Source organism: Cherax quadricarinatus, chromosome 17, assembly GCF_038502225.1.
Source record: "Cherax quadricarinatus isolate ZL_2023a chromosome 17, ASM3850222v1, whole genome shotgun sequence".
Taxonomy (NCBI): domain Eukaryota; kingdom Metazoa; phylum Arthropoda; class Malacostraca; order Decapoda; family Parastacidae; genus Cherax; species Cherax quadricarinatus.
Window position 1 is genome coordinate 3602424 of NC_091308.1, and position 13640 is coordinate 3616063.

Here is a 13640-nt window from a genome sequence, read left to right on the forward strand (position 1 = left end):
ACATAGTTAACATGGGCTGGAGAGATTACATTACTTTACTGAATTTGACAAAGTAACAAAAGGTCTTTGGGCATAAAATTACGTTAATTTAATGTAACTGATAATTAAGGACGTGACAAAGCGTCAGCAATTACATTACAATGACCACTGATATGTTGTATACTAATAGAGTAAGGCTGGATTCTGTGAGCCCACCTCATGATCCTAGCATTTTTACTCTTCATTGTGTTTATATAGGTGAGTGGCTTGTGGTCTGAAAAAGCGTTAATTTTAAATGGGGAAGTGCCCAAATACACGTCAAAATGTTCCAAGGACACTACGAGAGCAAGAGCCTCTTTCTCAATAGTGGCATAATTTTTCTGGTGTCGTTTGAGCTTAGATGAATAGTAACATATAGGATGGAGAATGTCAGTGGATGTTGACTGTTGGATCAGCACAGCACCCACTGCATAACCACTTGCATCTATATGTAAAAAGAAAGGAAGATTGAAATTAGGACTCCTCAACACAGGAGCAGAGGAGAGCAGATGCTTCAATCTTTTGAATGAGTCTGAACAATCTCTAGTCCAGATGAACTGAACTTTGCTACTAGTGAACACAGTGAGAGGTACTCACCTAATTGTACTCACCTATTTGTGGTTGCAGGGGTCGATTCATAGCTCCTGGCCCCGCCTCTTCACTGATTGCTACTAGGTCCTCTCTCTTCCTGCCCCATGAGCTTTATCATACCTCGCCTTAAAACTATGTATGGTTCCCGCCTCCACTACTTGACTTTCTAGGCCATTCCACGGCCTAACCACTCTATGACTGAAGAAATACTTTCTAACATCCCTTTGATTCATCCGAGTCTTCAACTTCCAATTGTGACCTCTTGTGTCTGTGTCCCATCTCTGGAACATCCCGTCTTTGTCCACCTTGTCTATTCCGCGCAGTATTTTATATGTCGTTATCATCTCTCCCCTGACCCTCCTGTCCTCCAATGTCGTCAGGCCGATTTCCCTCAACCTTTCTTCGTAGGACAATCCCCGTAGCTCTGGGACTAGTCTTGTTGCAAATCTTTGCACCTTCTCTAATTTCTTGACGTGCTTGACTAGGTGTGGATTCCAAACTGGTGCTGCATACTCCAGTATGGGCCTGACGTAAATGGTATACAGAGTCTTGAACGAATCCTTACTGAGGTATCGGAACGCTATCCGTAGGTTTGCCAGGCACCCGTATGCTGCAGCAGTTATCTGATTGATGTGCGCCTCAGGAGATATGCTCGGTGTTATACTCACCCCCAGATCTTTTTCCTTGAGTGAAGTTTGCAGACTTTGGCCATCTAAACTATATTGTGTCTGAGGTCTTCTTTGCCCTTCCCCAATTTTCATGACTTTGCATTTGGCAGGGTTAAACTCAAGGAGCCAGTTACTGGACCAGGCTTGTAGCCTGTCCAGGTCTCTTTGTAGTCCTGCCTGATCCTCATCCGATTTTATTCTTCTCATTAACTTCACATCATCTGCAAACAAGGACACTTCTGAGTCTATCCCTTCCGTTATGTCGTTCACATATACCATGAACAGCACAGGTCCTAGGACTGACCCCTGTGGAACCCCGCTTGTCACAGGCGCCCACTCTGACACCTCGTCACGTACCATGACTCGTTGTTGCCTCCCTGTCAGGTATTCTCTGATCCATTGCAGTGCCTTTCCTGTTATGTGTGCCTGATCCTCTAGCTTTTGCAGTAACCTCTTGTGAGGAACTGTGTTGAAGGCCTTCTTGCAGTCCAAAAAAAATGCAGTCGATCCACCCCTCTCTCTCTTGTCTTACTTCTGTCACCTTATCATAAAACTCTAGTAGGTTTGTGACACAGGATTTTCCTTCCCTGAAATCGTGCTGGTTGTCAATTATACACTTGTTTCTTTCCAGGTGCTCCACCACTCTCCTCCTGATGATCTTCTCCATGACCTTGCATACTATACACGTTAGTGATACAGGTCTGTAGTTTAGTGCCTCATGTCTGTCTCCCTTTTTAAAAATTGGGACTACATTTGCCATCTTCCATACCTCGGGGAGTTGCCCAGTTTCAACTGATGTGTTGAAAATCTTTGTTAATGGTACACACAATATCTCTGCTCCCTCTTTAAGGACCCACGGAGAGATGTTGTCTGGTCCCACCGCATTTGAGGTGTCAAGTTCGCATAGCAGCTTCTTCACCTCCTCCTTGGTTATATGTATTTCATCCAGCACTTGCTGGTGCCCCCCCCCCCTGTTCTGATTTCCTGGAGTTTTACTGGTTTCCACTGTAAATACTTCTTTAAATCTCGTGTTGAGCTCCTGACATATCTCCCGGTCGTTTCTTGTGAATTCCCCATCACCCTTCCTCAGTCTGATTACCTGGTCCTTGACTGTTGTTTTCCTCCTGATGTGGCTGTACAACAGCTTCGGGTCAGCCTTGACTTTTGATGCTATGTCATTTTCATATTGTCGCTGAGCCTCCCTTCTTATCTGTGCATATTCGTTTCTGGCTCTTCGGCTAATCTCTTTATTTTCCTGAGTTCTCTGTCTTCTGTACCTTTTCCATTCTCTAGTACACCTAGTTTTTGCCTCCCTACACCTTTGGGTGAACCAAGGACTCGTTCTGTTCTTCCCATTATTTCTGTTTCCCTTGGGAACAAACCTCTCCTCTGCCTCCTTGCATTTTGTTGCCACATAGTCCATCATTTCTTGTACTGGTTTTCCTGTCAGTTCCCTCTCCCACTGAATGTCTTGAAGGAAGTTCCTCATACCTGGGTAGTTCCCCGTTTTGTAGATTGGTTTTCCCACCCTATTCCTGCTACTCTCTCCACTTGGAGCTCAACTATGTAGTCGAAGCACAGAACCACATGATCACTAGCTCCCAGGGGCCTTTCATACATGATATCCTCGATGTCCGAACAACTCAAGGTGAATACAAGGTCCAGTTTAGCTGGTTCATCCTCTCCTCTCTCTCTGGTAGTGTCTCTAACATGTTGATGCATGAGGTTTTCCAGTACTACATACATCATCTTGGCTCTCCATGTTTCGGGACCCCCATGGGGCTCCAGATTTTCCCAGTCAATCTCCTTGTGATTGAAATCACCCATAATTAGTAACTTTGCTCCCCCCGTGTGTGCTCTCCTGGCCACCTCGGCTAGTGTGTCGACCATTGCTCTGTTGCTCTCATCGTATTCTTCTCTTGGCCTCCTGCAGTTCTGTGGTGGGTTGTACATTACTGCAATTATCACCTTATGTCCCTCAGACTGGAGTGTTCCTACTAAGTAGTCCCTTTCGCCCGTGCCATCCATTCCTTCCATTTTCTCAAAACCCCACTGGTTTTTAATGAGCAGTGCAACTCTTCCTCCCCCTCTCCTCCCTCTGTCTTTCCTGAGGATTTGATATCTGGATGGAAAGATTGAATCTGTTATTATTCTGGTGAGTTTTGTTTCTGTGAGTGCTATTATGTCTGGGGATGTCTCCTTGATTCTTTCATGCCACTCCTCATACTTATTTGTTATTCCATCTGCATTTGTATACCACACCTTTAACTTCTTTTCTAAGACTGTGGTCTGGGAGGTGTATTGGGGTTGGGGAAGTGGGAGACCTGATAAGGAACTATGGGTGGTTGCTGTGGGGGTGGAGTTTGTAGTGTAGTGGGTGGGGGCATTGGATGTGGCATGGGTGTTTTGGTTTAGAGTGTTTGGTTGCACTGGGGTTGACCTGGTTGGGAGGCTTCTATAGGAAGTTGTGAGGGAGGCTGTATTTGATCTTCTTCCTGGGTCTGGGATCTCCTGTCTTCTCCATCCCCTCTCTTTCCTCCTTTCGCCTTTGTACTATCTCTCTCAGTTTCTGCCTTTCTTCTTGTGTTCTGTCGCGGTCGAGATACACCTTCCTGTATGCCGGCATGTCCCTTAATCGTGCTTTCTCCTGCAGGATCCTGCTCCGAGTCGGTTCTGCCTTGAAGGTCACTTTCACTGGCCAGGTTCTTTGTTTTACAAACCCCCCTATTCTCCGAAAATTTTCCAGCTGGGTCATGTCGTTTTCTCCTCTTGCTTTCATGATGCTTTCGATTGCTTTTTTTCCCCTTGTTTTCTTTCTTCATATGTTTCCTCTTCAACTTCCTGGAGCCCATACACAAGACTGACCTCACCCTTTCATTCTCCCACTGCATATCCCTGTGTATCCCCTCATTCAATTTGGTTTCCTCCATTGCAGCTTTCCTTTCTTCAGTTTCACTAGCTACTGTACTTGGGGTCAGTGGCCTGTCATTTTCCCTTCTTGGCTTTCCCTGGGCTCTGCTATGGTCTGTTAGGGCCACCACATATAGCTTAGCTCTTTCATTTACTACAGTCTCCACTGATTGAGCTTCTACATGCAGTTTTGCTTCTTCTTTCCCTACAGTCCCCTTATTTGTGACTGAGGTAGCAGTCTCTGTTGTCAATCCCATGATGTTCTTTAGTTCTTTAGGCTGTTTCAGATTTTTCAGTTCCTCTTCTAAACTCTGTATCCTAGCCTCTGCTGCTTTGACATGCACCTCCCACTTCCTGCTTTCCATATCTATCCTCTCTTCCATTCTCATGCTAAGTTCTTCTAGTTTCTTTTCCCATTCATGTTCCCTTTTTGTGAGCCCCGCTGCCCATTCTTCCTTTGCAGTTTCCTCCTCCTGTCCCTTGGTTTTTCTTGTTGCTCTCTGGCAACCCATTTTTGTTTTATCCTGATTGCCTCAGAGTGGAAACCTATGTAATTCTGTGTGTTAGGTTAGTATTGTGTATGTCAGAGTGTGGGGGGGGGGGTAGAGGAGGAACTGTGGCTATGTGGGAGAGGAGTGGAAAGGAGGGAGAAGCAAGTGGGTGAGTGGGAGAGGGAGAGGGGGAAGGAGGGAGATGTGGGGAGGGGGAGGGTGAAAGAGGGAGGGGAGAGATCAGGGGAAGGAGTGAGATGCCAGTGGGGGAGAGAGGGAGTGTATGTGTGAGTCCAGCTATGTGTGTGTGTTTGTGTGTGTGTGTGTGTGTGTGTGTGTGTGTGTATGTGTGTGTGTGTGTGTGTATGTGTATGTGTGTGTGTGTGTGTGTGTGTGTGTGTGTGTGTGTGTGTGTGTGTGTGTGTGTGTGTGTATGTGTACTCACCTAGTTGAGGTTGCGGGGTCGAGTCCGAGCTCCTGGCCCCGCCTCTTCACTGATCGCTACTAGGTCACTCTCCCTGAGCCGTGAGCTTTATCATACCTCTGCTTAAAGCTATGTATGGATCCTGCCTCCACTACATCGCTTCCCAAACTATTCCACTTACTGACTACTCTGTGGCTGAAGAAATACTTCCTAACATCCCTGTGATTCATCTGTGTCTTCAGCTTCCAACTGTGTCCCCTTGTTACTGTGTCCAATCTCTGGAACGTCCTGTCTTTGTCCACCTAGTCAATTCCTCTCAGTATTTTGTATGTCGTTATCATGTCCCCCCTATCTCTCCTGTCCTCCAGTGTCGTCAGGTTGATTTCCCTTAACCTCTCCTCGTAGGACATACCTCTTAGCTCTGGGACTAGTCTTGTTGCAAACCTTTGCACTTTCTCTAGTTTCTTCACGCACTTGGCTAGGTGTGGGTTCCAAACTGGTGCCGCATACTCCAATATGGGCCTAACGTACACGTGTGTGTGTGTATGTGTGTGTGTATGTATGTGTGTGTATGTGTGTGTGTGTGTGTATGTGTGTGTGTATGTGTGTGTGTGTACGTGTGTATGGGGGAGGTATGCGGGGAGATACTGTTAATACATACCAGTAATTCTGGGTTATAAAAAGTGATAATTGCTACTTGGGTCTAAAGCTTCAATAAGTGTCTGCCCTTGTGTGTGTGTGTGTGTGAGGGAGGGATGGTTAGGGGGGGGTAGATCCGTTATACCTCTCTGTTCTGTCTTTCCTAGAAATGCTACACTCTTCGCTTATTGCCCTTTCTGGATTTAAGTATCAATTATTGCTGTTATTATCCTATTCCTTGTTCACATTTAGAGAGGACTTCCTAGCTTCCTAAGTATTCTTACTACTAATAACTACTGTAATAGCTTGCAGGAGTGAGTGACCAGTATCTAACAGTGATGCAAGGCCAAGCCAAGCCTGCGACATGCAAACCACAATATAGGTGATACTTGCGCTGGCAACGGTCGTGCCAAGTTGCCAGATGCTGATGATGTAGTCGTCGTATGTAGCCTAAATCCCTATTTTGGAGATCCTTCATCCATGATGATTATAACCACATGTGCTCATACATCCCTCGTTCCTCACGCGATTTCACTTTTCACTTATGATAGTATACACTTCACATTATATACACTTCACTTTATATGTATAATGACACACAACTTGTCGTGACGTCACTGCTTCAGGCCTTCAGGTGTAGGTGGAGGTGTGTGTGCTGGCTTGCCTGTCACTTGACACACGTGACAACGTTGCACATAATTAGCTACTGTTTCCTTCATTTTTGGCAAAGTAAAATGTTTTGCCAGTTTACCGAGTGTCTTCTTGACACCCAAATGTCCTCCTATGGGACTATTGTGAGCAAAATCAATGGCTTGTTCACGAAATGTAACTGGTAACACGAGATGCTTGACTGTGGTGGAAACACTATCAGCTGATAACTTACATGTATTTTTCTCCATCAGTACACCTTTACTATAATAGTAGCAATTATCGAGATCCTTTGCTTCACTCTCAGTAACTGCTATATCTCTCAGTCTTTCCAGTGACTGATCAACAAACTGATCCTTGATTAAATCATCACGAGTTAGAAATTTAACGTCAGTAGTGTCCTGACTAGGTTGATGACGGGGGAGTCAGTGTTAATGATCCTGGGCGCAGAGCATCATTAAAGAACATATTCAAGCCCAAATCATTGTCATCAACTAACTCAACAGGAGACAAGGATGGTTGTTTTATCTTTGACATAGCTCTAGTAATTGTGCTGAGAGGAAATAAAATAGGCTTCTCTCCACAAACTTCAATGGCATAATTATCATCAGTGGTATTATCAATCACAAGTGGTTCCTTACATATACCAGCATGAAGGATATCGTTCCCTATCAGCAAGTCCACTGACCTGATGGGAAATACACCACTGGATATACCCACTGAAATATAACCAGTATAATAGCTTGTTTCAATGTAAACTTTGTGCAGAGGTACTTTTATAACAGCCCCACCATAGGCTTCTAACAATACATCTATCTTGGTATAGGTATTATCAGTTATGGGCAGTACATCTTCTCTTAATAATGTGAGATAACTGCCAGTGTCTCTGAAAGTAATTATCTCAGATGTGATTCGTCAATTCCTACTTTACCTCTTGATAAGTAAGGACTCATCGCTGAACGAATCTTTTCATCAGATACACTTTCTGACGCTAGTCATCTATTCTGAATAATATTATCTAAAACAGTAGGATCAGAGGTATTACTAGGATTTTGGTGCCTTTGTTGCATGGAAGAGGATACGGCTTGTGTGGGGGCGCCAGCCGCACGACTGCTTCTCGTATCTCTTTCTAACTTATAGCAACACTCTCTAGCATGTCCTTTTCTGTTGCAATAGGTACATTTAACTTTCTTCTTCTCGATATTAGACTTCTGTCTAACCACAGAGACAGATTCAGAATTGTGAGTTTTCTTGGTAAAGGTACAATAAGTTACAGTAGCAGGTACATCAGGCCGGCAATGAGCAGCTGATTTAGGTTGCCAACTTCTAGGACAACTTTTAGTTACCTTGTTTCTCTGTGTTTTAGTACATACAAGTTTGTAAGAAATCTCGTAATTGTCTGCTAATGCTGCAGTTTCCAGAATATCTGAGGTCATATGATCGATCAGATATTCTTGTATGTCAGTGGACATACAGTTGTAAAACTCTTCGTGTAGTAACAACTGAACTAGACTGTCATAATTATTGCACTTAGCTGCTCTACACCATCTCTCAAATGCAACTTTTTTCTCACGAGCAAACTCTACACAAGTTTGGTCTTGTCGTCTTTGTAACGCACAAAATACACGTTGATAACTTACAGGTAACAAGTTATATGTCTCTAGAATAGTTTGCTTGACAGTGTCATAACTAATGTACTTGACAAATGGTAAAGCAGCAGTACAAGTCTGAGCTCTTCCTGTCAAAGCTATGTGCAAAAAGGTAGCCCAGTGCTTACGTGGCCAGTTCATAGCACGTGCCTGGTTCTCAAACACATCAAAATAGGTGTCTAAGTCACTCTCAAAAAACTTAGGAACCACTGAGGTAGCTTTCTGCACATTAAATGTGTCCTGTGTTGTACTAACAGATTTATCAATTTTATCAGATCTATCAGTCTGTTGTCTTCCCAGACGAACATTTTCTCTCTGGAAATCTTCTTCGTTCAATTTCCTCTGTGCCTCTATTTGTGCAGTCTGCAACATAATGAGGCATTCCATCCTCTCAAACTGTTCCTGAGAGATAGGACCAGTGGGTAATGGAGGAGTAGGGAAATTAGCATGTCTTTCTGGATGGTCCTTAGGTCGGACACCTTGTCCAGCCATCTCTAGAGAGTCTAGATCTGGTCTAGGATAAGTAGATACAGGTGTAGTATACACGGTACTAGTATGAGGCTGAGTCATACTATCAGCTACACTCTGTACTATTGTGGTAGTGAGACAGGAAGGCGTGAGTGTGAATAGAATTACACTAGGCTCAGACACTAGGCTCACTTCTGCCGTAGTTGCTCTTGCATCCAGCCTGTTACTGGGTTTTCATAACAAGAAGTCAGTATCCTGGTCCAATTATCCATTAGAGTTCAATAAGAATTATTAGTGCTTCAGGATTACAACTGGTAGGCTACTAACTAGAGAAACTAAAATTTAATAAATTTATTAATAACAAAGTCTAGAGGTATAAGAACAAAGTAAATTAAATTAACCAAAATCAAAATAATACTAATAATAATCACTTCTCTCATGTACAGAAGTATTGTGCTGAAGGCACATATCACATTTATACGTCTTAAGTACCGTCTGGTACATTAACATTTAATAAGACTTACAAATATGTACAAGTAAGTTTGTGTAAGTGCTCTAAGTAGTTTGCTATGTCTCAAAAATCAACTAGACTTAACTAGTGACTGACTAAGTTCTCACATTAACTAACTTTTTGACCACCTGGCAATCAGAATAGCTTGCTTGAACAATAAAACGACTGCTAAGCCCAATAGCAATATAACAAGCAGATGCGACACAGAATCAGGACCAAGGAGATAATATAACGACACTAAGTAGGGACCATAAGCAGATCCTCCACAAAAGTCACAAAACTCCCATACTACTGAATCTAAGTTCAGCATAAGAAAATCCCCGACTTTGACAGTACACAGATACCAGTACAAATTAGGTCAGAAGCTACAGCTCAGGACCTGAGTTGCTCAGTGTCTATGTGACACACAACCTCAGTACAACGTCGAAAATCACTAAGTCTAGACAATGTTCTGTGAACAGAGTTCTACAGAACCAACAACAAGAAAGCGACAGAGACGATCTTCCAACAAGGGCCAATAAAGGAGAGTTAGGCACGTTTTGTCAGGAATACGTCCAACCACCAAGAGAGTCTAGCCCGGACTGACTACTCCAGGCGAGGTGCGAACACCCCCCTTGATCACGTGATTGCTCCGTGGACAGCTGCTGCCCAGCAACACCGAGAAGCCGGCAGGGAAACGAGCAACGAGCAATAATTACAGTAGTTAGACAATCAAGACTTGAACTAAGAGCACTGAATAATATATATAAATGTTACATCCTACCTAACAAAAGTAACTAAGTCAAATAATAATATAAACAATATATTTACGATTTAGCTATTATCGCAAATATAACCAATATAAAATTATATGAAAAGGTAATATACATTATATACATTGTGACCCATTCAGGGGTCGCAACAGAAAGATTCAGGACGAGTTCCATGTCTTGACACTGCGTCATCACTGGATCAACATCTGCTGGAAGGGACTCCTTAGTGCATGCCAGTTTGCCCTCATCCAGGGACTAGATGTTCAGTTCACTAGTCAGTCTGCTGGTGATTTCCCTAACCGCTATGAAAAAGAGAAATGGGGCAAGGAGATTTCTTTGCTGAACATCCTACGCATTCCCTACATCCTGATTCTCAGTCACTCGCGGCAGGGACCACCGCGAAAGCTTCAGCTACTCTTACATCATAGAGAGAGTTAATTCGTAGAATCTATGAATAATTTTGGATATTTTTTCCTCTGACATTTATCTATCAGATGCATGCATTATTGTGTAAGTTCATTTTATGCATGCCTGGCGGCCTCACTTTATATTTCACATGACTATAAAATGTGTAGGAAGTCATTCATATATAAACAACATCCAAGATATGTTCTGACCTTCGCCACTTTTCAGAATTTTTAGGTCAGAGTTAGAGTTTTTTTCCTCAATTATTCAGTCTTATAAAAGTGCTTTACAATTAAATTATTATTGCCCTAGTAAAGTTCTCTACATTTGAATAAATATTAAGCATTTTTCCCTTTCAGTGATTACGTGGGAAAGACAGATAATAAGTCTATGACAATTTGTACCGAAGCTCTGCTGAGAAGGACTAAACTACACGACTCTGGTCAGAACAACTTCTGTTTAGACACACGAGGTCTTCCGCCAATTCTCTTCGTTCTCACTGCTGGAATGAAGAAAAAAAAAGAATTACCACGTCAAACAACAAACATAAATTAGAGATTTTATTTATTGCTACTACTACTACTGCTACTGCTGCTGCTGTAAATACGACTACCACTAACACTAGTACTAACACATCTACCACAACTCATATAACCTCTACCACTTTACTACTATACCCTAGTGACCATTCCGCTCTAAACTCACCCTCAGTCTAACTCAGAATTCATGGAAACCTTACTTAGGCTACCTTGTCCCTCTACACCACCTCAGTCTCCCACTACCATCACTACTCATCTTGGTCAACTCACTGCCCGGTGGACACCAAAGACTGACCTCAAAGCTTCAGTGCCACTGCAAATAAGTCTCTGAACTTGAGCTTGCCTGCACCCACACCAGCCAGGACTCAGAAAGACTATTTTGTATTGGTAGGTGGGCCCACACTCTGCGTTTATTTCACTCCATTATTTTCAATGTGTTTGTTCAAAAGTTTATCAGTGGACCGCATTGTATTTGCATTAGCAACACTAATGAAGGATTGGTCTACTAATTTTGAGTCTTATTTAAGGATGTAGTTTTTTATTGTACGTACCAGCTTGTTACCCAACTCTGCACCCACTCCAATTTGTCTTTAGTTTTAATATAATTTGCAGATTAAAACTAAATAGCATACAATAATAATAATAATAATAATAATAATAATAATAATAATAATAATAATAATAATAATATTATTATTATTATTATTATTATCATTTTTATTAACGACAAACTTTATTTCTAAAAAGTGCATTCTACATATGATACTGACCTAGTAGAGTTTACTAGCATACTTAATAAAACGTTCTGGGTAATGCAGAGTATTTCGGGCAGCCTTAAAATTAACTTATACTTACTGGATAATTATTTAAATAATTAAGTTGGTTTACAAGAATGCGATAGTTTTGTACTCTGACATTAACAATATCCTTTACTGTTTGTAACATTCTATGATAAATGTTTATATATGAATAAACATTGTTGCTCTTTTTAATTGGGCTTTGACGTAATTAATCTATGGATAATTTAGGCGTTTTAAAGCTATATTTTTGAAGCAGGTGGCAGATAGGGAACTTTTTTTGCGTCCTCTGGAAGACATTATCAACACCTTGCAGAAAATTATGAGTAGGTAACAACACTTTTCCATGGAATATACGCACCCCTGGCTGACCATATTAATTTTGATTATTATTATTATTATAATCAAAAAGAAGCGCTAAACCACAAGGGCTATACAGCGCTGCATATTAATTTTCAGGATTCTTCCTTTACATCCTCTTCCTGTTCGTTTTCCCCTTCCTCCTCCTTCTCTATCTCTCCCTTCCGCACCTCTTCTCTCTCGCTTACTTTCTCTTACTCCCTCGCCTGCCACCTCTTTCTGATTCTTTCCGCCTGGTCACAGACCGGGTCGCGGGGGCGTTGACCCCTCAAACTCTCTCCAGGTATACTCTTTAATAAAAGAAGCGAAAATCATTAATCCAATAAAATATCAGCCACTATTTTACAACACGGGAAAAATGCCAAACAAAATACTAAGTGGCGCTCAGAGAAATAAAGACAGCACAAATCAGCTAAGAGCTTGTTGGGTTAATTTAAGAAGCTGGGAAGAATGTGCAAGAGTCCACACTCGCGACCCTCTCTCTCACACACTCTCTCTCTCTCACACACTCTCTCTCTCTCACACACTCTCTCTCACACTCTCTCTCACTCTCTCTCTCACACACTCTCTCTCTCTCACTCTCTCTCTCACACACTCTCTCTCACACACTCTCTCTCTCTTTTTTTTCACAGGGTTTGACAAGGTTAAGAATCCCTAGCTTTATTGACAAGCTATTTACAGGTTAAGGATTCCTAACTTTATTGGCAAGCTAAGAGCTGTTACCTATATCAGATCATTTGAAAGCATTTTTATTGTTATGAGACATACAAGTAGGGAACAGAATGAAGTTAGAGCCATCTGTGGGCCAGCATTTTCATTTGATCAACTGACTTTATCTCGTTGACATCATTATGCTGTACTAATGTGTTCCATACTTGATTCATCCTGGGTATATATGATCTCAGATGGAGTGATGTTCTGGAGAAGGGTACAACCAGAGTGAAGTTGCTGCTGGTTGCCCGTCTTGTGGCATAAAAGCTTGTTTCACGCTGTCCTCGAAGTGTACCCAAGTGTGGTACTTTGATAATATTGGCCTTGTACATAACAGTAAGCCCACGCACATCCCTCCTGTGTTGAAGGCTCTGCTGAAATGACATAATCTATCCAGGATGGGTTAAGGCGAGAGATGAGACGTCTTGCTCTGTTCTCTCTCTCTCTCTCTCTCTCTCTCTCTCTCTCTCTCTCTCGGTTCCTCCTTACTGACTGTCCTTTCTTTCCTCTTTGTTTTACCTACCTCTGCCCTTCTGTCTGGTCTGTTCTGTCTCTCATTAAGGATCTCTGCTGTAGCTGGAGCCCTGGGTAGCCTCTTCCTGCGTGAAACAGCTTAATTAACACTACTTACTCAGGCCAATACAAATGCAGTTCTGTTAGTCTGGTCAGTCAAGTGGTGCTTTCTGTTGACATGCTGTTCTAATGTGCCTAGATCCAGTCTCAGCCTGCTGTCCACGAGTGATGTGATACTGCTGAAGGAATGAGTTTTTTCAGGTGGGTCAATTGGAAAAACTAGCGAAGATTAATGGTGGTTTGGCTGTGAGTATGAGCTGTGGAGGGGAGGCATGACTACAGCATAGAAAATCCTAAGAGGAATTGATAGAGCAGATAGGGATAGACTAAATGAAATGGGAGTACCTGGATCAAGGGGACACAGGTGGAAGCTGAAGACATAGATGAGCAATAGGGATGTAAGAAAAAATTTCTTTAGACTCAGGGTGGATGAAAAGTGGGATGGCTTGGATGAGGCAGTGGTGGAGACAAACTCAGTGCTCGGCT